Genomic DNA, 25,428 nt, shown 5'->3' on the forward strand with positions numbered 1-25,428 from the left:
ACGGCTAGTAAGATTATGATGTATTTGGAGTGGGCAGACACATTGTGTTTATGGCTGTAGTTTGTGTGTGTTTTAATAGGCAAATAGATACTTATTCCTTTTGTTTCCAGTAGACAAAAATGCTGCTCAAAATGGTTGGTTTTTATGCTGATTTGTAGCAACATAATCTGAATGTATTCTGGAGCTTGCAAAGTGAGAGTCATGAGATTACATAGGATCAGCAGACTTTTAATGTCCCACATTTGTTCTACAGAAGGGTTAGTAACCTCTACTAAAGAGAGAAAACAATAGTTTGATCAGCAATTTCAAGAAACATACTGGAGATCTTTGGAGACACATTAAGATTCAAACAAATTTCAGGGGATGAAGTATCGCTAGATGTATTGTAGTTATCAAAACTCCTGCTGGTTGCAGCAGAACACAGCATTTTATTAGATCATAACCCTACAAAAAGAAAAGAAAAGAAAAGAAAAGAAAAGAAAAGAAAAGAAAAGAAAAGAAAAGAAAAGAAAAGAAAAGAAAAGAAAAGAAAAGAAAAGAAAAGAAAAGTCTTATAGAAAACAGTATCCCCAATTTGGCTTCCTCAGCTTTGATTTCCATAGTTCAACTGTGAGGAAAAAAACCTCACATTTTGGCAACTGTATATTTGTTTGAACTCTTCTGAAGAACTGAAGCAAACAGGAGAAAAAACCCCAAGAAAGTCCAACTGCCTTTTAGAAAAGCACCTTTGGGTTTGAAGTCTTCCTTCTTAGCTAGCTAGTATGCAGGCATCATGAAGTCTATCATGTGATCTATAAATCAGTCAAATATTTTAAACTATCTTAGAATTAACCATTTTACTTGATTTTGTCCAATAATAATACTAAGCATTAAAATCACTCTTCTCATAACTCTTAATACATCATATTGGAAAATGGATATTTACATCGATTTTATTGTTTCTTATTTGAAAGCTGCCAGAATCACTTGGGCAGTATATAAATTTGATAAATAAATAAATTGTATGAATTCAAATTGTATGAATTGTATTTATCCCAAATAAATAAATCACAATTATTTTTCCAATACATTCTTCAGCTTTCACATGTTCATTTGGGCAAAGTAACAGAAACACTAGGTTATAATGTATCTAATTTAAAAAATATATAACCAGGAAAGCAATAATTCTGCAGCAATGATCACAAAAGGAGAAGCTGGCAGTCTTCACACGCTTTAATTTTTGATCCCAAAGGTTTCTTTAATGAAGGTTAACTTGATATGCAGGGCAATAAGCTCAGAGCTGTCACAGGTAAAATGCTAATAGTCTAATTCTTATACATTCAAGAGCACACGGAGAAGGGTACCCCTCTTCCATTTTAATGCACTTTGAAACTTTCTATTATTTTAATACACTTTTCTTCCAGTCCAACCTCAAACAAGAACAGGGCTAAAAGAAACCTGTTTACCAACAAGACGATACAACAAAGAAAATGTGGCAATAGGTGGATTTTGCTTGATCTCTGACACAACACCTTAAAGTGTTGTGTAAGAAAGAGATCCCCACTCCTAATTTACAAGAGAACCTATCCTTAAATTATATCTGATTATCCTATATAAGAGGGAGCAATGGCTCAGCGGTTAAAGGCCCTGAGCTTGTCAGCTCAAAAGCTGACAGTCTGGGCTTGAGACCCGAGCACTTTGTGATGGGGTGAGCTCCTGTTACTTGGTCCAGCTACTGACAACCTAGCAGTTCGAAAAGATGGAATTGCGAATACCACTTTGGTGGGAAAATAACAGCACTCCATGAACAGTGTTTTGTACGCGCCTCAGCATATAATCAAGCTGGCCACATGACCATGGAAAATATGTTCAGATAATGAACACTCCCTCAGAGATGAACATCGCCCCCTAGAGTTGGACATGAATGGACATGAGAAACCTTTATCCTACATAATCTTTACCTTTCTCCACAATACCGATGAGCAGGATTCAAACTTCCATTTGGAAGATATATTCCATTTGGAAGATATATCTTCAAGACCGCCTTCTGCCGCATAGCTCCCAGCGACTGGTAAGATCCCACAGAGTTGGTCTCCTCCGGGTCCCATTAGCTAAACAATGCCGGCTGGTGGGCCCACGGGGGAGGGCCTTCTCTGTGGCTGCCCCAGCTCTCTGGAACCAGTTACCTCCTGAGGTCCGGACCATCTCCACCCTATTGGCTTCCGAAAAGCGGTGAAGACCTGGCTTTTCCGGCAGGCCTGGGGCTGTTGATCTCGCTCTTGTGATCTGGCGAGATCCGGCCATGAATGGCGTGAATGAGTTTTTAATGTTTTTAATGTTTTTAATTTTTCAATGTTTTTCAATGTTTTTTAATTATTTTTTAAAATGTATTGTGAGCTGCCCTGAGTCTTCAGAGAGGGGCGTCATATAAATTTAATTAATTAAACTAATTTAATTTAATTTAATTTAATTTAATTTAATTTAATTTAATTTAATTTAATTTAATTTAATTTAATTTAATTTAATTTAATTTAATTTAATTTAATTTAATTTAATTTAATTTAATTTATACCAGAAATGAAACTGTTGTTAACCAAATGACAATAAACTGAATTAACCTAATTGCCACTAATGGCATAGTACTCTGAGCCATAAATTAGTAAATGACTATATTTTTTTAACGTGCTGCACAAATGCAGCCAAGCTGTCACTTTTCTTCTTTTAAGCCAGGAGCAGTCAAATTTTTATATCAGCTGAGGATAGCATCCTTTCATGAAAAACTGGAAAGGGGGTAACAGTCAATGATGGATGGGATTTAAGCAATCTGTGGATGGATTCAGACCCAGAATGAAGAGGCTATCCATTACTCTTATTACTTACTTTCCTGTGTTTTTGTCATTCTGTCTATAGTTCTTTCTGTCATATGAAATTAATCAGAGGTCAATATGCAGGTTTTGGGAACAGATTGTCTCACCATGTATTTAAACATGAATGTGAATTTCTTTTTTCTTCTTAATGGTTGAATTGCTGATATATTGTATAATTTGACACAACAGCTTTGAAAACAATAGTAACTTTGATATTGTTTATTACATGAGTTCACCACTTAAGCCAAGTGCACAGCAAGCTATTGTCACAACTGACTACCAAAATTCTTGCAAGCATCAGATATGAGTTACTGCCAACACATGGTATCTTTATGCCATTTTTAAAGCCTATTTATTATAAATTGTCAAAATCCTTTGCTAATCCCCTGTATATATGACATTATTCCTACATATGAAAACTTTTTACCAATACTACCACCTGAACAATTTCAGAATCTGTTTTGAAATAAAGGACATGAAAGATCCAGAGACAAATTTATGAATATAATGTCCAGTTTGTCCCTCTGGCTACATTAAGCCATAAACTCAATATGCCACTTGACAAAACTTATGAAATATTCTTGAACATGATATCTAATCAGTTAACATTGCCATGTTTTGTGAATCTCTCCCTCTCCCTTTCTCTTTCTGTCTACATATATGTTTGTGCGTGTGTGTGTGTGTGTGTGTGTGTGTGTGTCCCTATCTATCTATCTATCTATCTATCTATCTGACAAAATCTGCAAAGAGTAGCATGAAAGCTAATAAACTTTGCAAGTGCACAGTTATTCTTGTTCTTTAAAATTATTTATTCAATTTCTATAACCACCCACCTCAATCAAGTGACTCTGATAATGGGATTAGTTTGAATCTGAGATTGGCTAATAAGTGGGGATATAAATAATAGAGTAGTTCTGCCACCATATCTGATAGTCTTTTAGAACAGATTTTTTCAATCCTGGTAACTTTAAGATGTGATTGAATTCTGGGAATTGAAGTCAATTCATCTTAAAGTTGCCATGATTGAGAAACACTGACCAGATAATTGATAATTTAATGCTTTCTCCTCTAAAAATTGCTTTCATTGTGTCCCAAACTATTCCGTAATTAATTTCCCCATTATCATTCCAATCCCAATTTTCTTCCCATTTCTTAAGAATACGATTCTTATCTTCCTCGTTTTTATACAATTTTTTATCATATCTCCAACAATTTTCTTTTTTCTCCAGAAACATATCTAATTCTAGTAACAATTCTGCGTGGTCAGTCTTTAAATATTCCAACATCCATATTATCCACGTTATCCATCAAATTCTTGGATACAAAAATATAGTCAATTCTTGAATATGAATTAAATACCTTTGAGTAAAAAGTATACATTCTTTCATTACCTTTAATCTCCCTCCAAACATCTACTACACCATTTTGCAACATCCAATTATCAAGTATCCCTATTTTTCTTATTCCACCAAGTAGAAAGTATAAGAATTATAAAGTAAAAATAGAGGAAAAGAAGAAATTGATAAAAGAACTGGAAAATAGATTTTTAGTGACTAAGGATAGGAAATTATGGGAGGAACTTATAAAATTGAAAAATAAACAAATAGCGGAAGATACAGAAATAGTTAAAAAAAATTAAGCTATTTAAAAAGAGAATTTTTTGACTACGGTAATAAAAATTCAAAATTATTAGCAAGAATGGCGAAAGATAAAAAAGAAAAAAGAGAAATAGGTGTCCTAATAGATGAAAAAGGTAAGAGATGTTATAAAAAATTAGAGAAATGTGAAATTGTTAAAAAGTTTTTTCAAGAATTATATCTCAAAAAAGAAATTGATAATTGTAAATTAAAATTTTTTTTAGAAAAATATGGTCAGAAGAAAATTGATAATAAATATAAAGAAAAAATGGAAAAGGATATTACCTCTGAGGAAATTAAAGATGTGATTCAGAAGCTAAAACTTGGAAAATCTCCAGGTGAGGATGAGTTACCAGCAGAATTTTATAAAGAGTTTAAAGAAACTTTGATCCCAAAACTACAGAAATTGTATAATAAGATATTACATGGGGGTGATATTCCCATGTCCTGGAATAGAACAATTATATCCTTAATCCCAAAACCAGGTAAAGATTTAGAAAAAATTGAATCCTATTGGCCCATTTCCTTGATTAATCAAGATACTAAGATATCTACTGCAATTGTAGCAAATAGATTGAATAATTTTGTAGATAAATATATAAACCACAATCAAGTAGGTTTTGTTAAAGGGCGTTATATGTGTGATTTAGTTAGAAGAGTATTAAATGTTATTGATATTGCTGAGAATAATGGTGACAAGATAGGTATTCTTGCCTTGGATATTTTTAAAGCCTTTGATTCTATACAATGGGATACTATAAAAGAAATGATTTCTGCATTAGGATTTGGTAATAAATTTATTCATATTATTTCTAAATTGTATCAGAGGGGTACGGCAAGAGTGAAGGTAAATGGTATATTTACACAAGACATAAATTTGGAAGCAGGGACGAGACAGGGTTGTCCCCTGTCTCCGACCCTATTCTTATTAGCAATGGAAATTTTAACAACTTTGATTGAAGAGGATTCAGAATTAATAGGTTATAAAGGCATCAAAGTTAATTTATATGCAGATGACACTCTTGTCATTTTAAATAATATTACAAATGATATAAAAAGAGTTCAAATACATTTGGAAGAATTTGAAGATATGACTGGTTTGAAAGTAAATTGGGCAAAATCAGAATTATTAATGGAAATTGATAGGGAAAACAAAGAAAAATTACAAAATCAATTTGGAATTAGGATAAAGGATAATTTAAGATATTTAGGTATTATACTTTCATTTAAAATTAAAAATTTAAAGAAACTAAACTATGACATAGTAATAAAAGAAATTGAAGAGAAAATTGGGAAATATAAAAAACTAAAGTTATCTTGGTTTGGTAGAGTAGCTATATGTAAAATGATGTTACTTCCTAAATTTAACTTTTTATTTGAGATGCTTCCGATTTTTTTAACTGAGAAGGACATTGAAGTATATATAAAAAAAAATAGATAAATTTTGTAATGGAGATAAAAAATCAAGATTGATTAAGAAAATGTGGTATCAGAACCAAAAACAAGGTGGTTTAGGAATTCCAAAATTATTAAACTATTATAGAGCATTTAATATAAGAACAGTAGTAAAAATTTTAAAAGGAGACGTTGAACTTTGGGGTAGTTTGGAAATGAAGGAAATAAAGAAGTTTGGTTACAAATGGTTTTTGGAAAATTTTAAAGGTAAGGTTAAAATTTGTAATTATTGGTTAAATAGTCTGACTAAAAATTGGGATAGAGTAGCAAAAAAATTAATACCAGACGTATTGTATTTAGGTAAACTGAAAGAGAATTGCCCAATGAAATTAAATAGTAACAGAGAGAGGATTATAATTGAAGAGAAAGTGGAAACAATTAGTGAATGGTTGAAATTTACAGAAAATGAAATGAGGAAAGAGGAAATTTATGGAAAATTAAACATTAATTGGTTCGAAAGAATTCAAATGAATAAATGGAATAGGAAATGTAAAGAAAGGAATGATGAGAGTAGAAAGGAAACGGAATTTGAAAATTTGACATCTCGAATAATAAAAGATGAAATTGGGCCAAAGGCATTAGTTAGCAAAATTTATAAAATTATTAACTTTGATAATAATTCACAAATGGTAATGAAAGAGAATTGGGTAAAAGAACTGGGTATTGAAATTTCTAATCAAAATTGGAATACGAACTGGGTTAGCAGAATAATGAGGACATTATCAATAAGGATTAAAGAACATAATTATAAAGTTATTTGGAAGTGGTATTTGACCCCAATAAGACTTTTTCAAATGGATAATAAAGTGTTGGAGATGTAAAGTGGAACTTGGGACATATGTTCATATGTAGTGTAAATGTAATGGGGTTGAACTTTTTTGGTCTAGGATAGAAAATGAAATATTTGAAATGATTAAGAAGAGGGTCAAATTGAAATTGGAAACCATATTATTATTAATATTGAATGAAACAACATTAACAATTGGAGAAAGAGAATTGGTGAGGATTTTGGTTATAATGGGGAGAATTATAATTGCTAGATATGAAACATGGAAATTTGCATTAAATGATAAATTGACTTGTGATATTAAAATTAGAAGTGGTATATACAAAGAGAATGTTTTTTGGAACACTTGGCAACCATTTGTGAACTTTGCACTTGGGAGATTGGATGAATCGGCACCAGTACCTTATCAAAGAGATTTCTGGAAGAATTGAAGACTTTAATTTCCTAAAACTTCCTTTCCATTTGTATAGCACGTGGGGGGGGGATTTTTTTTTCTTTACTATTGATTTTTGTATTGTTTTTCTTTTTTCTGTTATTCTTTAACAATAAAAATACAATAAAAATAATAATAATAAAAAGAAATATAGCAGATAAGGATGCTTAAAAGCAGCAGAGCAATTTTGCTCTAAGGCACATTAGCCTTTCTTTTTTTTTCTTTCTTTTTTAAAATGTCCCCCAAATATTCACCAGGGGGGCGATTCGTCAGGAGACTAACCTGAGTAAAGTATATTTAATCTAACCGATCAATAAAAAATAACTGAATCTGAAAAAAAAAACTACCAGATAATTGGGGCATTTGGGAAAGTATTTATGCATAGGTAAGTTAATGAGTAAGATTCAAAGATGACCATCATGGTCAAATAAAGCAGAGTTAGACTACTTTTTGGAAATCATGTTTTATACTAGCTATTTAATGATGTCTACGAATACTAAATTCCTGAGAATCATCATGAGCTTGCTGAGGATGAATGGGCTTAAAAATATGATTGTGTCCCAACCCATTTTTCTATAACCTATGTCAGATTATTTCTATGATGTTTCAGAAAACCAAGTGATATACTTTGAAGATTATGTTTCTTCAATTTTTTAAATTTTTGCAATGCATTATGAAAGCTTAGATGAAATAGACATTTTTTTTAAGAAAGATAATTTAGCTTCCTTTCCCATTTTTTTTGCTGCTTGACTGCATTTGTAATACTTCCTGTTAGCAAGGTTTTGCAACAAAACCTCATACAAGTGTTCTGCCCCAGCTCCGGATTTCCGAGGATATTGACACACACCAACGGTCCTTATCAAATTTATTATGTAGCAAGAATAAACAAGACCGGCAAAGGTTAGCAACCAGCCCAGAAAACAAGATATGATAAACCAAAATACTCTGATAATAATACGAGTTGTTTCCAGCAAGAACGCACTAGCTGTGTGTGACTTAAATAGGCTAAGGGAGTGGCTAATTATCCTCAAGCCCTACTCTCGAATAGACCTCCTCCTCCTGAGTAGCCACTCCTGCCTTTTGGCAGCCCTGTGTGCTCGAGCATTGAGGAGAGGCTCCTCCACTTCGCTCTCTCCACTTGAAGGAACCTCTGGAGGTTCTGAAGGCCCTGGCTGAGTCTCTGCCTCTGGCACCACATCCACTTCAGCCTCCTCACTGTCCGACGCAAGCGCTGGCTGTGCAGGCTTGCTGGTGCGATACCACATCAGCCTCCTCTTCATCGGGATCAGTCACGATCCGCGCAGGCCGCTGGTGGGCCACAACAGCAAGAGAGAAAGCCAAGCTTTTCACAAATGAAAGAAAAAAGAAGGAATTTTTCATTCTTACTTTATGGTTCTGTCTCCGTATATACTTAACATGCATGTTGACAACAAGCATTTTACCCTTAGTCCTATGACACTGCCTTATTTTATCCTCCATGTTTGCTTGTAATTAGTTGTATAGATGTAAAAACAGTACTTTTCCCCTTATCCCAATACCATTCAGGAAAATGGTAACCAACGGTAGGTATGTTCAGGAGTCTTTGGAGAGTCCTGAGAGATGTAGGCATGCCCACCCCATTCCGGTTCACTGGCAACTGCCATTGCTGTGTTTCTCTACCATCATTTTTATCTCAATTACCACTTTGTTTTCTTTCACATTTGTCATTTGCCCCATCTTCCAATTCTGTTTTGATACCAGCTTCGCTGCAGGGCCTCAACAAGGTAAAGAAGAGGAAAGCAGAACTGCCAAGCATAATTACCATTACCCACATTAAAATAGATAACTTTGCCTTAAAGGTAGCAGTCCTCCTTTTCCACCTGGCAATGTATAGAGCCGTGATGGCCAACCTATGGCATGCGTGCCGGAAGTGGCATGCAAATCCATCTTTCCGGGCATGTGAGCTGTCGCCCGTTGCTCTTCCAGGTTCTGGCATGCCGGCCAGCTGGTCTTCATGAGCGCAGGAGATCCGGAAACCAGAAGAACAGCTGCCCGGTGCGGCACTCAGTGCCGAAAAAGTTTGCCAACACTGGTATAGAGCATAAGTGAGGGTTGGTGAACTGTGCTTGTATTGCTTATGTCAAGGGCAAACAAATTAGCCTTGAAAAGACAGAATCTTGAAGTCAGATTGTGCCCATGCTGTGCACAATTTCTCTGCTGACTGATAAAGTGTTGAAAGAAACCAGCAACCACGTATAACGCATAGCAACTCCCAGATCAGGACAATGCCATTCACCAGTGGCTTTGAACTGACACAATAGAGGGATGAACAGAACTGGCATGTGGGTAGATACCACTTCAACTGTATTTCATTTGGTTTGCAACTAAATGCCATTCTGTTGTGGTCCGCCAGCAGCCTGCAGACCTGGCAGCAGAGTCAGACAGTGAGGAGGCTGGGGAGGACAATGGGCCAGTCCTGGAGTCAGGGAAGGCCCAGATGAGGGCTCTGCATCAGAGCCAGGGCCATCTGGGAGCGATGCATGGACTCTGGGGCCTCCAGAGGCGGACAGCAGAGAGGCAGAGAAACAGGAGGAGCTTGTTCCTAGTGCACGCATGTGAAGAGCTGCCAGAAGGCAAGAGCAACTGAAGCAAAAAGGATGACTCAGGAGTAAGGCCAGAAAATGATTGGCCACTCCCATAAGGCTTAAAAGAGCAGCAACGAGCCGTTGGGTTCTTTGTAGAAAAGGAACATTGATTCCCGTGCTTCTTGTCAGCATCTCTTGAACTTTGTGGGGTTTTTGCCAAGAAAAGCCTTTGGCAGGTTGCCAAAGACATCAAAGGTTGGTGATAAGGCTGATGGACTGGTTATTAAGAATTTTGTTTTGGACTAAGTTGAGAATGAATTAATTCTCAGCTGTTTTAATAAAATAAGTTTGTTGAGGATTGAATTGTGATTGGTAATCACTACTTGGGCCTTGGTCACAACCCATTCATCGCAAACCAGAAAGAAGAAGGAAAGCCTAGCAATTTTTTTTTTCATAATGAAAATCAGGCTTTTCCTTAAGAAATTACTCCAGTGGGATTCCCCCCCCCTCCAAATGTTAATCATCTTCATCCATAGCCTAGTACAAATAAGGATTGGTATTGACAACAGTTTCCAAATCCAAATTGAGGAGTACTGGTTTTGGATGGCAAATCAGACACAGAAATCACAATAGTCTACTCTTTCCTTCCCCCAATTCTACTATTTTTTCCCTACCAGAAATCAATTTCCTGGCTATCTAACAGTTGATTTTTTTTAAAAAAAAAAAAAGCATGTGGCTATATCTAAGGTATACATTAGACAAAAACATGGGATGAAACAGTGACAACATGTGACTTGCAGCCTATGGGACACCCACACAAACCAAAGCTTTTCTGATACTCTTGGAAATCAAAGTAATAGGCACCACGCATAGTTCTCTAGTGATTCACTGAGAAGTGGGCTGAAGAAGAAATGGATAAATTCTCATCATCAGCATCATCTCATCATACAACATCAGTTCTGTATGAATTTTGTATGAGTTCATGGCAGAAGCTAGATTAATATGGCTGGTGGCTTTATTATTTATTTAGTTAAGAGAATATTAAATACTGCTATGCAAAAGGTGAAATTTAGAATGTGAAAGAAAAAATAGGAAAAAATAGGTCAAATGCTCCTATGACTCTTATATTATTCTCTGATGGGAAAGAACATCTATGAAATAAAGAAACCAACAGATAGACAGATAGACAGACAGACAGACAGACAGACAGACAACTGGCCAATACATTCTGAGTAGAACATAGTATCAGCTAACCACAGGTTGATTTTTGTCCTGAAATCCACCTGTATAAAAAAAAAGTCTTAGACTTTTGGTTAAAACCTTTCTATATGTTTAATACTTTTCTTTCCATATTACAAATTACAGTTTGGGGGTTACAACTAAAAGGGCTGCATCTATAGTTTTGGAGGGGCCATTTGAAACACAGATTATGGCTCTATTAGACATGTTGTCTGATGAGAAGGATGGACAGGAAGAGGAGGCAGGTTCACCAAGTTATAGTAGTCTTGGTGTCAATATTTTCAATAGTGGCAGAACCAATGACTCCATCTAGTGGAGAAAATTCTAGCAAGACCCTAGGATGTCTTGCCTGTTCCCAGTGATAGCCTTTCAAATTATGAAGTCCAGTCACTCAGTTCTAAAAAGAGGCATGTGAAAGATAAAAGAATGAAAATTCTGTAGAATTCTGTAGATTGTAGAGACTTCTCAAGAAGTACATTTTCAGAAGAGTCAATGCTGAGGAGTAAATTGCCATAGTTGTATAATGGATGAAAGGTCAGCTGGGCTTATTTACTACACTGGTCTTACTCCTTGAGAAAAAACACAAGGAACAACTTTTCAAACTTCACTCGGTTGTGCTTAACTTGCTATGCTATGCTTTGAAGTCTGAATTCCACTTCACCCTTGTCTCTTGCCATTTCTTTCAGATTTGTTGCTTGTTTATTGGATTCCTGTTTTCAACCTGTGCTAAACCTGTTACTGTTACTATGCTACAATTGTCATCTTTATAGGCAATTGTAAAAATGTAAATTGTAAAAGGATATAGATAAAAAGGACTGTCTGAATTACACAATGTTGCATTGTGGTAGGCCCCCAACTTGCTATCTTGTTAACCAATAGCCACCATGCCAGCACAGATAATAAATGGCACAGACAGTGTATCCTTAATTATAATAAAATGATGGAAGAGAGAATGGAATATAAAAGAAGAGTTGTGTGGAATGAATGAATGTAGGGGAACAAAGGAAGACGGGAGGTATTGCCTGTGATTAAAAACAAAATGACTAGTGATGTGCTGATATGGAGGCCAGGTGGCCAGGAAGTATTTATTTATTTAATTTGATTTATATGCCACCCTTCTCTGGAGACTCAGGGCAGCTTATAGTGCGCTAAGCAATAGCCTTCATCCTTTTGTATATTTATACAAAGTCAGCTTATTGCCCCCACAAACTGGGTCCTCATTTTATCTACCTTAGAAAGGATGGAAGGCTGAATCAACCTTGAGCCTGGCGAGATTCGAACCTGCAGTAATTGCAGGCAGCTGGTCTTAATAACAGGGTGCTTTAGATCACTGTACTACCAAGGCTCTTTACCCAAGAGGTTGAGAGAAGAGAGACTATTCAAGTCTTGCAAACAAGTAAAATAGCAATATGAGTGGCAAGAGATATAGCTTTGGATAGTTGAAATTATCTGAGAACAAGATAGCCTTAAAGAACAGCAATAAATGCCATATTTGAAAGAAGGGATGAGAAGAAAGACTTCCAAGGAAGAAATGCTGAAGGCGTCTCCACTAAAAGCAGAGTCAATGATTGCAATAGAATGAAGAGCTGGTGAATAAACCTGTAATTCCTCTCTGGACGAGAAAAGGACTTGAGATTGTCCACAAATTCTCCTGACAGTTTCTCCTCCAGATAGTTGTTCCATCAGATTTAGAGCTTTGTGAGAACAGGAATACCCATCTTGCTCAAACCATGGTCAGCACCTTTATAAGGACAGTGAATTAACACTATTCTTTTTCTATTAACTTTTGGAAATTACTTGTTAACTGCTTTTTAGCTATTAGGAACCTTTGGATTGACATATTTTACAGCACTGAGTGAGTTTCCTTGAATGTTAGTGATATAAATTTTAAATACAATTTTAAGAACTTGTATTTAAGGACATGTGAGGGAGTATAATGGCACAGTGGTTAAAGACACTGAGCTTGTCAGCTGGAAAGCTGACAGCCTAGGTTTAAGACCTGAGCACCACACAACTGGGTGAGCTCCTGACCTTGCCCCAGCTCCTGCCCACCTACCAGTTCAAAAGCATGCAAATGCAAGTAGATAAATAGGTATCACTTTGGTGGGAAGGTAAACAGTGTTCTGTGTACCTCAGCGTGTAGTCATGCTGGCCACATGATCATGGAAATGTCTTCAGACAATGCTGGCTCTCTCAGCTAACAAACAAAGCTGAGCACCACCCTCCTAGAATTGAACACAACTGGACCAGGGAAACCTTTATGTTTACCTAATTAGGAACTTGAGATCATTTCCTAAAATTGCTTGTTATTTATGACTGTAGAAGGAATTGCTTTATAGATTTCTTTTCTTTTTCATTACTATATAGTTGTTTTCCTTTTATTTTACTATTTTTTTTATTTTCTATTTTTTTTAGTATGTATTAGTTTTTATCTTTGTAATTGTAATTTTTAATAACATTACTGGAAAGAAAAAAAGAGAGAGGAGGAAGGAAAGAGGGGCCAGGGCCACCATAGGAGAAAAGCAGAATATTTACAATGAAAGTGGTTTTCTTTTTAGATGGGAGACAATGCTAGAGGGATTTAGAGCTGGAACATATATGTTTAGAAGGATATGAGGACAGAGAAATAAAAGAATAAGAATGACTTTGAGTATATGGATGAAGAGTTTGTGTCTGAATCAAGAACAAATATGAAGGCCATATTTCAAATGGTCAGAAATTGTACAGAACTTTAGGCCTCTTATATTACAGCAGATTGGATAAGTATAGATTGATTTCATTTGATTAAAGTTTGCAGCGCTCTTAACACACCAATGGGGTTTTGCCTAAATCAACATCCACCTTTGTTTCATTTTTACCATTGGTAACCAAGTGACAATTAAAAAGGGGACTTGGCACGGTCTAAGATTGATTTATAGTAGAGAAGAATTTTATTTGGGAAAGAATCTCCCTTTCGTGATGCCATTTGTCATCTTATTTGCCAGGATAAGACGACTTCTTCTCACACATTAATGACAAAATAATTACCCAGAATAGCATTCATGCAAATCCAGATGGTTTTCTTTCTTTTTTTCAAATTGCATTTTATTTTCCTTCAACATAAATGTATGCAAAAATATGCTAATGCAAAAACCTCACAGCCATACCGTTCATTTTCACACCCTCTGGGCATCCAGTCTGTTTAACATAAAAAGACATCTGTGTGACTGAAATACAGTAGAGTTGTTTGGTGATGTTTGTCACCTAAGAGAGTCTCGTTCTCATTTTAGCCAAGTTCTTGGATTTAAAATATTAGCAACTGTTTCTTTTTTAAAGTATTCCTACAGATCAGATTTATTTTTATGCCTCAAACTATTTTTCTTTTCTTTTCTTTTTCTAATTATCTGCAAAGTATTTTGTATATTTATATCTCATCCTTCCTTCAAGAATCCCAGGAACTATATCTCACAGTTGTTGTTTTTTCCAGTTGAATGTTCATCTAAATAAAATGAGTTGAAAATGAAGGAGAGGATGAATTTACATCAAGAGAGTCATGATAAAATGCATGAAGCACTACAAAATAATGGAAGCGTATCATACCTGCGGGGACATCATTGCTATTTATTTGCTGATTTGAAACTACAGAATAATGTTGTGCTTCAGGTGATATCAAGCGATGTAAATGTTCCACCTTTGTTGTCAGATCTCAGAACCCTTTATTTCTTTATTGTATTATTACTTTTATTACAATAATCTAATAATCAAATGGAACTCTCAACAAGGCCAAGCATTTTCAAGAAATCTATTCCTCTTGCTCCTGTCATCCACAACCAAAAAAGTCATTGTCAAAAAAACCCAAACATCCCAAGCTGATACAGTCATATTTAATGCAAAAAAAAAAAATGCTCCAGTCATTACCAGGAGTAATAGAAAATGATGCTCCTTTAAAAATCCCAGACTAATAAACTACAGAAACTTGATGTTCAAACCTGAATGCCTCCTATAAGAAGAAATGATGTTTTGAAGAGAATCTCTTATATAAATCTTTATTGGCAGGTGGAAAATTTTTATTCCAGAGCATTTTTGTCTCCTTAGAATGCAGCACAGTTATCGATTAAAGAATAATTCTGCACTGAAAGGGACATTTTACCATTGTATTCTTGTATATTATTTGTCCTTCAGCAGCAGGATAAAAAAAGTTTTATTACATTATTGTGAAGAGGGGCAAAGTGCCTGGTTGCTCATACTACCAAACCTCCACTGTAAATGCTAATGCCCACAACTAGAAGAATCACATACTGTATTTTTTCCTAGATAGTTTCACCACAGTTTACAGATGTGTGAAATGGGTTACCACATATAAAGGCTCCCACTAGTGGAATTCCCTGCACACACACATGCACACACACAGAGACACCCGTCAAATCAAATAAACGCTAGAAGAGATTCAGCCAAGCTCACTAGAAAAAACACTGGTTTTTCACACGCAGGAAGAATTGCTTTCATTGAACTAGCATTCAGGTAGGTAATTCCATGGACAGATTTTCATAAGATCATAATACTGGGGTCTCAGAGGGTTTCTTGTTCTACCTTCTACTTAGTGAAGAATCTTCTAAAGCATTTTGGACAGACAGCTATCTAGATGAATACCTCTAGTAAAGGGGAACACATCACTTCACGACACAGCCCTATTTCACTAGTTAACAACTCTTGTCCTCCTAACCTGAATATTTGTCCCTGTAGTTTCAACTACATACATGCACACACACACACACACACACACACACACACGTGTGTGTGTATGTGTGTGTGTGTAATTTATTCATTTATTTGTTAAACATGTATATGATAACAAGTATAGGTATGAACATAAACATAAACAAAGGAAGTAAATACAAATAAATAGGGACAGTAAGACAGGGACGGTAGGCACGCTGGTGCGCTTATGCACAGCTCGTCAGCCTGGAACCCACACTGTATTTCGGATATTAACATGATTGAGCGGGTTCAGAGGTATTTCACGAGAAGAGTACTCCACTCCTCTACTCACAATAGAATTCCCTATGCTACCAGTCTTAAAATTTTGGGCTTGGACAATCTGGAATTGTGCCACCTGCAGTCCAATTTAAGCATAGTACACAAAATTGTCTGCGACAACATCTTGCCTGTCAATGACTTCTTCAGTTTCAACCACAATAGTACACGGGCAAACAATTGATACAAACTCAAGGTAAATCGCTTCAAACTCAATTGCAGGAAATACGATTTCAGCAACAGAGTGATCAATGCCTGGAATGTTCTACCCGATTCTCTTGTTACATCCAATCCTCAGTTTCAACCTCAAACTGTTTACCATGGACCTCACTCCATTCTTAAGAGGTCCGTAAAGGAAGGCTGAGATCATATCTCCCCTCTATCTTTACCTTTGCAATCTAAATATACCTAATTCTTTTAACTGCTTGTCTTAGGACAGTTTTCAGTTGCTTTATCATCTTGGCTTTTCTGAACTAATTTTAGCTTGCTGATGCCATTTTTAGATTGAAGTACCAAGAATGTAGGGCCTAACCAAAACAGAGAAGGCTGGGACAATCATTTTCCATTATCTGGAATCTGCTTCTATTAGTTTATACCAAAATTGTCTTCTTAATAGCTGCATCACACTGGAATCTCATATAGATCTGGAGAACATGCAGATCCTTTTCATTATAGAGTGAAGCCAAGTCTTCTCTATTCTATATCTGTTCCTTCCATTTTCTCCAGGCTAAGCTACCTCTTATTTGACCATTCTCTTGGCTGTGTTTCTTCACCCTGTGTCCCAAGGTTATTCCTACATACCATTACAGCCCTGGAAACCTTGATTGATTTAAATTAGGTAAGTATTTTATCCTCTTCTTATCTTCCCCAAGTTTCTTCCTTCCACTAATAGTACAATGATTACCAACTAGGGTTTCACTTCCCTTCAACTCAAAGGACCCAGTCTCCACAAAAGCTAGGGTTGACAAGGCTTCATCAGGTAGCTGAGGATTGTCTTCAAAAATGGGACTCTGTTTCTGAACTCCAGTGGCACTGAATGCCTCCTAATATTCTTTCTTTGCTGGGACATATGCTTCCACTTATCTTCCGGTTTGTGTTCTTGGAATTTACTTCCTTTTCTGCCCTCTTCACTCATCCTGTTGAACAACTTCTCACCTTCTCTGATATGTTCCAGTGTAGAAACTCTCTCTGCAACCTTGCATTTCTAGCATGTATAGTTGAATTCAGAACAAAGTTTCCTTCACTGTTCATACTGCTTGAAGTTGACTGAATTCTCTCACAAAAGACTCCGTTTGCTTTTCTTGTTCACTGATCAATGTATAGTTCCCTATTTTTTTTAAAAAAAACCCATGCACTTACATTATTTTTAATATATGTATGGAAGGTACAGAGAAACATGGAGTTTCACCAGAAGCAACTATAACGCAGAATGACAAAAACCTTTGATGAATAAATATTTAATCACATGTAACATTTTAAAGAGGGATGAACAGCTCTTGCAATACCTGATAGAGTATTATTTTTAGATATATTGTAAAAAGAACAAAACTTACATTTATTTTGCCATCCATATATAATATTTGTAATGTACAATTCTCAATGCTACTTTAGTTTTAATTCAGAAAAACACTCATGGGGAAGAACGTAATAATTATTTATACTATTTTTAAGCTTCCACTTGCAGTTCTGCTGGTGGCATTCACATCTTTTCTTCCGTTTATTTAATTCAAGCAGGAAAGTAAAGGGAAAGAACAAATGAATTACTTATTCATTAATCTGCTTAATTCAGTTCACTTGCAGAATGGAGAGATCCCCCCCCCCTATTTTTGGACTGTGTTTCTGACTGAAAAACTTCTAATGTGAATTACTGTGGAATTTAATGGTCTTCTCAATGCTAGCAATTTGTAAAATAATCCTAATACGGGATTGTACTGTAAGTAGTCAGAGTTGGTGATTTCTAAGAAAAGATTTGTGGCTTAGTGAGTAATAGTAAAATCTTGGAAGAAGCTGTTTCTTTCACTTTAGATCACAGATTACCAGGACTTTAATCCTATGCACAATTACCTGAGGAATACATCCTACTTAATTTAATGAGTGTTACTGCTGAGTAAACGTAAGTTTGGACTGTCACACTGGTACATGGAAATGGGAAGACTAGTTAAAAAAAACTTTTTAAAGCTTAGTAAATTTACAAATTGGAAAGTGAATTCATTAATTGTCCTATAGTTTGAAAATACGTCAGAAAGTAATTTATGCAATTTGTAGGTTGTTTAAAGAATGGTAAATAGATTTATCACTTTCATTAATATGGTAGCTCCCACACTGAATGCATTTAACATGACAGAAGCAGGGTATCTAATATATTATCTCTATATCTATCTGATATCTCTTTACAATAAGGGACACATCTTTGTAAAAGATTTGTAAGATTGTATTAGATATATAACATATGATGATGATGATATCTGTTCAATCATGTCCAATTCACAGTGATTCTATGGACCGGCTCTCCACACATTTTCCATTTTTAAAAAAACGGATACTTTCAGTTGTTTCATGCTCTGGCTAGTATTGGCTTTGATTTTGTCTAGCCACTGTGGGATATGGTCTCCTCATTTCCTTTTACTGCTGACCATTCTAAGCATAACTGCCTTTTCCAGTGAGTTTGAGCACATTAAATGGCCGAAAAAAGTAAGGTAGAATTTTATGATTTTTTTTGCCTTCCAGTGATACATCTGATTTTATACACTCCAGTACTTGCTTGTTTGTCTCCTTTGTTTTCCAAGGAGCTTACTCCAACACAACAGCTTGAACAAGTTGATTTTCCTCTTGTTTAATTTTTTTCATGGTCCAAGATAGCTGGACTGTAGGTAGCTATGGGAAACACAATAATGCAGACTAATCTGCATTTAGTTGCCAGGCTGATGTCCTTGCTTTTCCAGATTTGATTCATGTTTATCATTGCTGTGCAACCCAGGGCAATTTGACACTTTATTTCTGGACCTTATTCATCGCTTTGTTCAATCTGCATCCTAGGAAAGTGAATTCTTGCACACATTCAATCTCTTCACTGTCAATTGTTATTTTGACATTACGACATTACCCTTCCTTGCAGGAAAATGCCAAGTTTCTCACTTTCTTCTTTAATCCTTATGATCACATGTTTCAGATTTTCTTTAGTTTCTGAGAAGAGAGCTGTATCATCAGCATAATGAAGATTGTAGATGTTCCTCCCTTCAATTTTTCTCCTTTTTAAAAAATTCTTCAGGATCCAGCTTACTCGTAATCACTTCAGCATACAGATTGAATAAGAAATCTGAACGAATGTAGCTTTACCACACTCCTTTCTCTATCTTGAACCAGTCAGTGTCTCCATATGGTGTTCAAGCAGTGGCTTCCCAATTTGTGTACAATGATTGCAGCAACTTGACCAGATGTGTGAGTAATCCCAGGCCTTCTAAGACTCTTCACAGCTGATCATGATCAGCACAATCACAGGCTTTCTTGTAGTCAGTAAAGCAGGTATAGATATTCTTTTAATGTTTTTGAGATTTTTCCATAATCCAGCATAGATTTGCAGTATAGTCACAACTGTCATGAACCCTTCTGAAGCCAGTTTGAACACCTGGTCTTTCAATGGTCAGCATCAGAAGTTGTTGTATGATCTTAAGGGGAATCTTGCTAGTGTGAGGGATGAGAGCAATTGTGTGGTAATTGGAGCAATCCTTGGAGTCACCCCTTTTTGACAATGGAATGAATACTGATTGTTTCTGATCCTGTGGCCATTATTCATTCCCCAGATTTTCTGGCACAAGGCTGTGGTGATTATGGGTGTACAGGCCTCAGCAATTCTATAGAGATAGCAACACCTGGGATTTTGTTGTTTGGCAGTTGACTCATTGCCCACACACTTTCTTCTTGCGGGGAGAGGGGGAGGCTGAGTCTCTTTGTTGCTGCCATACAGCTATTCTCTATATTCTTGCTATCTGTTCTTCATACCTTGCTGGTCAGACAGTTCTTTCCCCCGATTGCTTTTGATCATGCTTTTCTGAGTAGAAAATAGTTTTCAAATCCTTTTGAGTTGTGCAACTGCATTTCTGGTGTGTCCCTTCATGCAGTCTTCCCCGCCCCTCAAATAATGGTACAGACACAACTTTGTGCCTATAAACATAAGAGATTGTCAGGAAAAAGAATTCTAGGAATATTCATGAACATTATTATCTCTTGGGACATAATTGGAGTTCAATTCTGAGAAAACCTGTTCCTCATTTGGAATTAGCTAGAATTTTTAAACAGAGGCAGAGAAAGAGAGTCTTCACAAATCACAAGAAAGAAAAGTCCAGTGAATAATAAGTAATGCACATGCTTTGCATGTTAAACATGGTTTTGGTTATGTTCTGGAAGGTTATTCTTTTTCTTTTTGTATGAGGTAAGCTCTTGGTCATTTAATTTCTATACCTAGAAAGGTTATTACTGTTGATGAAGTCAGTAGGAATTGTGCTTCATAACTGAAACAAGTCAGAACTCTACTCAAAATAGAGACAGATATTTAAAGGAGTTTGGTGTGACATCAGCTCATCCTTCCTGTTGGTGGAAAGCTCAGTTTATAGTTATTAAAACAATTACTTGAATTGTAACTGGTTGGAAAAGGGTATGGAATATGTACACATGAGAACTCAGCTAATAATAGATCATTTTAAAATTAATTATTTCTATCAGTGTGGATTAGAAAAAAGGCACAGTATAGCAAAATAATTTAATTGGCATTTCAGAATAATGAGTCCAATTTGGCTAGTTCAGCTATGCATGCTTATCAGAGGAAAAATTGCATTATACTAGAACTATAATTGGAATAATTCCATATTTCAACTGTTTTACATTTGCTTGCTCATTACTCAATGACTTCAACATCTAGCAAGGATATGCAGATGTAAATGAATCACACCAGACTAGAATCACATCACATTTCAAGCAAAAACTCTTTTTTTTTTCAATGAAATCATGACTCAGGACTGCTTTTGGCAAAGGCCTCAAAGTCATATTTTGTATATAGACTTTGCAACAAAAGATCCTAGTTCTGTGTATGGGATCCTTGCTTCTTAAATCATTGCACTGGATCAGACCTTTATTAGAGACTTTGTTCACTCTAATCAGAACTATACTATAGCCTACAAGAGTAGGCTAGAGAGATTAATTACCTAATTCATTATACATAATCTTCCTATTATTTATTAGACTTTTATATAACCGTAATCAAATCTAAATAGCTTATAACTCAATAAATACACATAATTACAAATAAAACAATGAACAGTGACAAAATGTATGTGTCCTACTATAATTATCTCACCTTAAAATACAACATTCATGGTACTGCATCTCATTCAGGACAATACATTCTAACCTTCCAAAATAACTAGATTTTGACTAGCCTTTAAGAGAACAGGGGTTATTCTTGCCTCTGGGTGAAACTGTTCCAAAGAAAATGTTTCATGCTTTATTCTAGTACATAATGCAACAACTTAAGACATTTTTCTTCAACTACAGAAATCATTATAATTGATGGAATGAAAGCACAGTATGAATAGTACCAATGTCAGTTGTGTATGTTAATTCAAACAGCAGTCCCAATAATTACAGGCAGATTCACAAATGCGTATGTCAATACAATCATCAAAACTATTGTCATAGTTACCATACACTGCTACTGATAATAATAATTTATTAAATTTGTATTCTGCTTGACTTACATAATGTCATACATAAAACTTTTATATCCATGAACATTGTCTCAAACTCCATACCTCAAATCATACTCTGATATGGAAACAAAAAGGACAAGGAAGGAAGGGAGAAAGTTTCATAGGAACAAATGTCTGTTTGGGTAGCTGAAAAATCTAAATTTTACAGTGAAATAAATGCCCACCACATCTTACAAGACATTATAATTAATTTCTGTCTTAAGATGTATATGATGACTGGTATCTGAAAGGATGCTAATTACTTTGAACAAAATAATAATATCACCAATCAAATTATATGTAATTAAAAAGACAACATTCATGCTAAAGCCACTTTCAATTACACTCCCCCAAGGAAGGAAGGGAGGGAGGGAGGGAGGGAGGCAGGCAGGCAGGCAGGCAGGCAGGCAGGCAGGCAGGCAGGCAGGCAAGCTAGATTTCACCTGGGATGATTTCGAAGATGATATTATTATTTTTTTTTTTAGCTTTTAAATTGTCAAATGGGTTTTAGTTTTTAATGTTTTAAATTTTTGGGCCACAGTTACTTAATTCTTTTAATAATTTTAAATTTTGTATTGATATGTGTTTTAGTTCTGACTGTGCACCGCCCTGAATCCACTAGGAGAAGGGTGGGATATAAATTGAATGAATGAATGAATGAATGAATGAATGAATAAATGAATAAATAAATAAATAAATAAATAAATAAATAAATAAATAAATAAATAAAATAGATGCCTGTTTCTTTAACCACTTTGTTTCGCTGGTTCTCCACTTCCATTATTACTCTTATTACATCACTCTGCTAAACAAACAATTCCCTCAATACTGTTAAACTAAGTCTGCACTACTATTAATCTTCTCATCATTCCTATCACCATCTCCCTCCACTAATGACTGTATGACTTTAACTTTGTTGCTTGTATCCTTACTATTTATACTGACTGTTTCCTAATATGATTTGATTGCTTATTTGTACTCTATGACTATTATTAAGTGTTGTACCTTATGATTCTTGACGAATGTATCTTTTCTTTTATATACACTGAGAGCATATGCACCAAGACAAATTCCTTGTGTGTTCAATCACACTTGGCCAATAAAATTCTCTTCTCTTCTCTTCTCTTCTCTTCTCTTCTCTTCTCTTCTATTCTATTCTATTCTATTCTATTCTATTCTATTCTATTCTATTCTATTCTATTCTTATCTGGTCCTCAAGGACAATTCTAGAGATTCTTGAATTATATGACAACTATTCTCTACCATGAGCAACTAATTGCTCATACCAGTAAGACAAAACTGAATTGTGGATAGTACTGTAGATTACATTGGCAAATGAGCAGGCAAGGATTTACAAGAATTTGGGACTCAGGACTACATAGAAATAATTGTGTGGTAAATATGGACCAGACTTCCCCCCACTTTGCTGACAAGTGGAAAATCAAAGGATTATTCAGAAGGAATATTGGCTTCCTTTCTTTTCTTGTATGCTAATATTGACATCACAATAATACCACATGCTCTTTAAAGAGGGGGGGAGAGAGAGAGACAGAGCATGCAGATGTGAAATCCTTTATGAAACGTTGCATTAAATGAGGAAAAATGGAAATAGAAGTATCTACAAGCTCAGCAGGCTTCTGGAAGAATATAGGGGAAAGAGATGGATTTTTAATTCTGATTATACTCTATTGTCCACTCAACACATATATCACTAGACTCATGAAAATCTATTTTAACTGCAGAGCACAATTAGCATATATTGGTTTATGAAATCAAAACATTCCTATTCCTCCTCCTAAAGTTGTAAATATATTACAAAACATATTACAAAATAGCATCCCTCGTACATAAAGAAGTAGGATAATCTTACAATGTTGATACAAAAAGAGTTTTTAACATACACAGTATATGCATTATTTTCAAAGTACTCTTTCCCACGATTTGGTTGAGAATGTCATCTTCTGGCCCTATTAAAAGTTCCACTTAAATTAGAGTCTAAAATGCAGTTTTCTGAAAATAATATTTACCTCCAAAGTGAAAATGGAGGGAAAGGATATGAATAGCTTTTCCTGAGTGTTAAAACACCCTGTGCTGGGTTAGAGCTGCACAATTTCTTTACTAAATTGTCTTTGCAAATGTTATTGAGAGGAGACACTTACACACTTTTCAGTGATGTACAATAGATAATTATCTTATGAACTAAGTGCACTTGGACATTTGTTTTCAATCATTATACCTATGGCTAGCTCATCAAAATGTCAATCTCTAAACTCCCTGATATTGGTAGGAGAGGACTACAGTTTACTATTCTTCCCATGAAGCCATTTCAGCACTTGGAGCTGCGGACAGCAAACCACCTTAACTATTCTGCCAAAGCATATTAACGGCCATTATAATCCATTATCTTATATAGAATAGACCTTGAAGGATAGTCACAAATCACATGGGGTTTTGTACTCCAGTTCACTAGTATGGATTAGTTCCACTGCCACCACACACACAAATATATATTAAGGGGGAAAACGAGTGAAGAAAATGAGTGATGCCTTGAACCAGTACTTTTTCATTCTTTACTTTCAAATTGCACATACACTAGCATGTATGGCCAATAAGCTTATAGGACTGAGACCCAAAATCCAAGTATGTAGCTAAAAATGCAATTTTAATGACAGTTATATTTGGCAACTCCATCCAAAGTAAACAATACATTGAATTTTTTTTTCTGAGATTGTGTCTTTAAAGTATAGCTAGCCTCCAGATCTACTAGCGGTACAAGAAAATATTTCCTCATCTCTTTCCTTCACATCTCTGAGCTGCAAAATGCTCCTCTGATTCTCCGTTCTCTCTCCCTCCCATAACCAGTACAATATATTACTCCCTATGATAAAGTACACAATTGTGTTTACAGCCGTTTCACACATAACAGACACATTTGTAGAGGTCCAGCACAGACATCTGAAAGAAAGGAAACTAGGAATGCCAACAAACCCTGCTTTTCATATCTAAGGATTCATACATTCAGGCTTTTCCAAGTGCAGTGTTAAGATTAAAACTCCCAGCAAAGTGCACCCAGAGGAGCAAACCAGAGCTTCTGGGTGAAATGCACGTTACAGTAAATAGGGGCTTTGCCCCCGCTTACGCCATAGTGGCGGGGTGGGGGTGAGGGGGAATTGAAGTGGTCCAGTTCTTGCCTCCTCCCCCTCCACTGTCCATTTCTGCGTCAGAGCAGGTGGGAAGGTAGCAAGGCTGACATTTTCCCAAGGAGAAGGACTCCCTGAACAACCACCCACCCTCCCTTGGCTACTGGACAAGGCTACTCCTCGGTTTTTCTGCCTAGATCCATCTGGCATCCCCGCCCCTCATCCAATCCTCTCTCTAGCTACCCGCTTTGGACCCCTTTGGAGAGCACCCCACCCCCCGCCCAGCCCAGTCCCTGCCCTGCCTCGCGCCCATCCTGGGGTGGTATTAAAGACCCTCAGTTCTCCTCATCCCCCTCCCGCCCTCCTCTGACGCCGCTCCTAAGTGTTCTCCAAACAGCCCCCACCCCCGCTTTTATTTCCATCAATAGGAGCCGCCGCCCCTCCCCTCACCGCGGGAGAGCAACAGCAAACGCCGCGCAAAACCTCTCGGACGATCTCTGCCCTCGCTCCCTCTGAAGTCTCCGCAGCCTCGCTGCCGTTTCAGGACCCCCACCCCCACCCTCCCAGAGGAAG

At 36.1% G+C, this 25,428-nt stretch overlaps 1 protein-coding gene across 1 annotated transcript in view; it reads right to left on the reverse strand.

The window, feature by feature from the left end:
• NMNAT2 (nicotinamide nucleotide adenylyltransferase 2) overlaps positions 1–25,428 on the reverse strand; it is an 83,613-nt gene that overhangs the window by 57,954 nt on the left and 231 nt on the right. The window lies entirely within an intron of this gene.

This window comes from Pituophis catenifer, unplaced genomic scaffold (genome assembly GCF_029215685.1).
Source record: "Pituophis catenifer annectens isolate HBS135680 unplaced genomic scaffold, rPitCat1.0.hap2 SCAF_3, whole genome shotgun sequence".
NCBI classification, from domain to species: Eukaryota; Metazoa; Chordata; class Lepidosauria; order Squamata; family Colubridae; genus Pituophis; species Pituophis catenifer.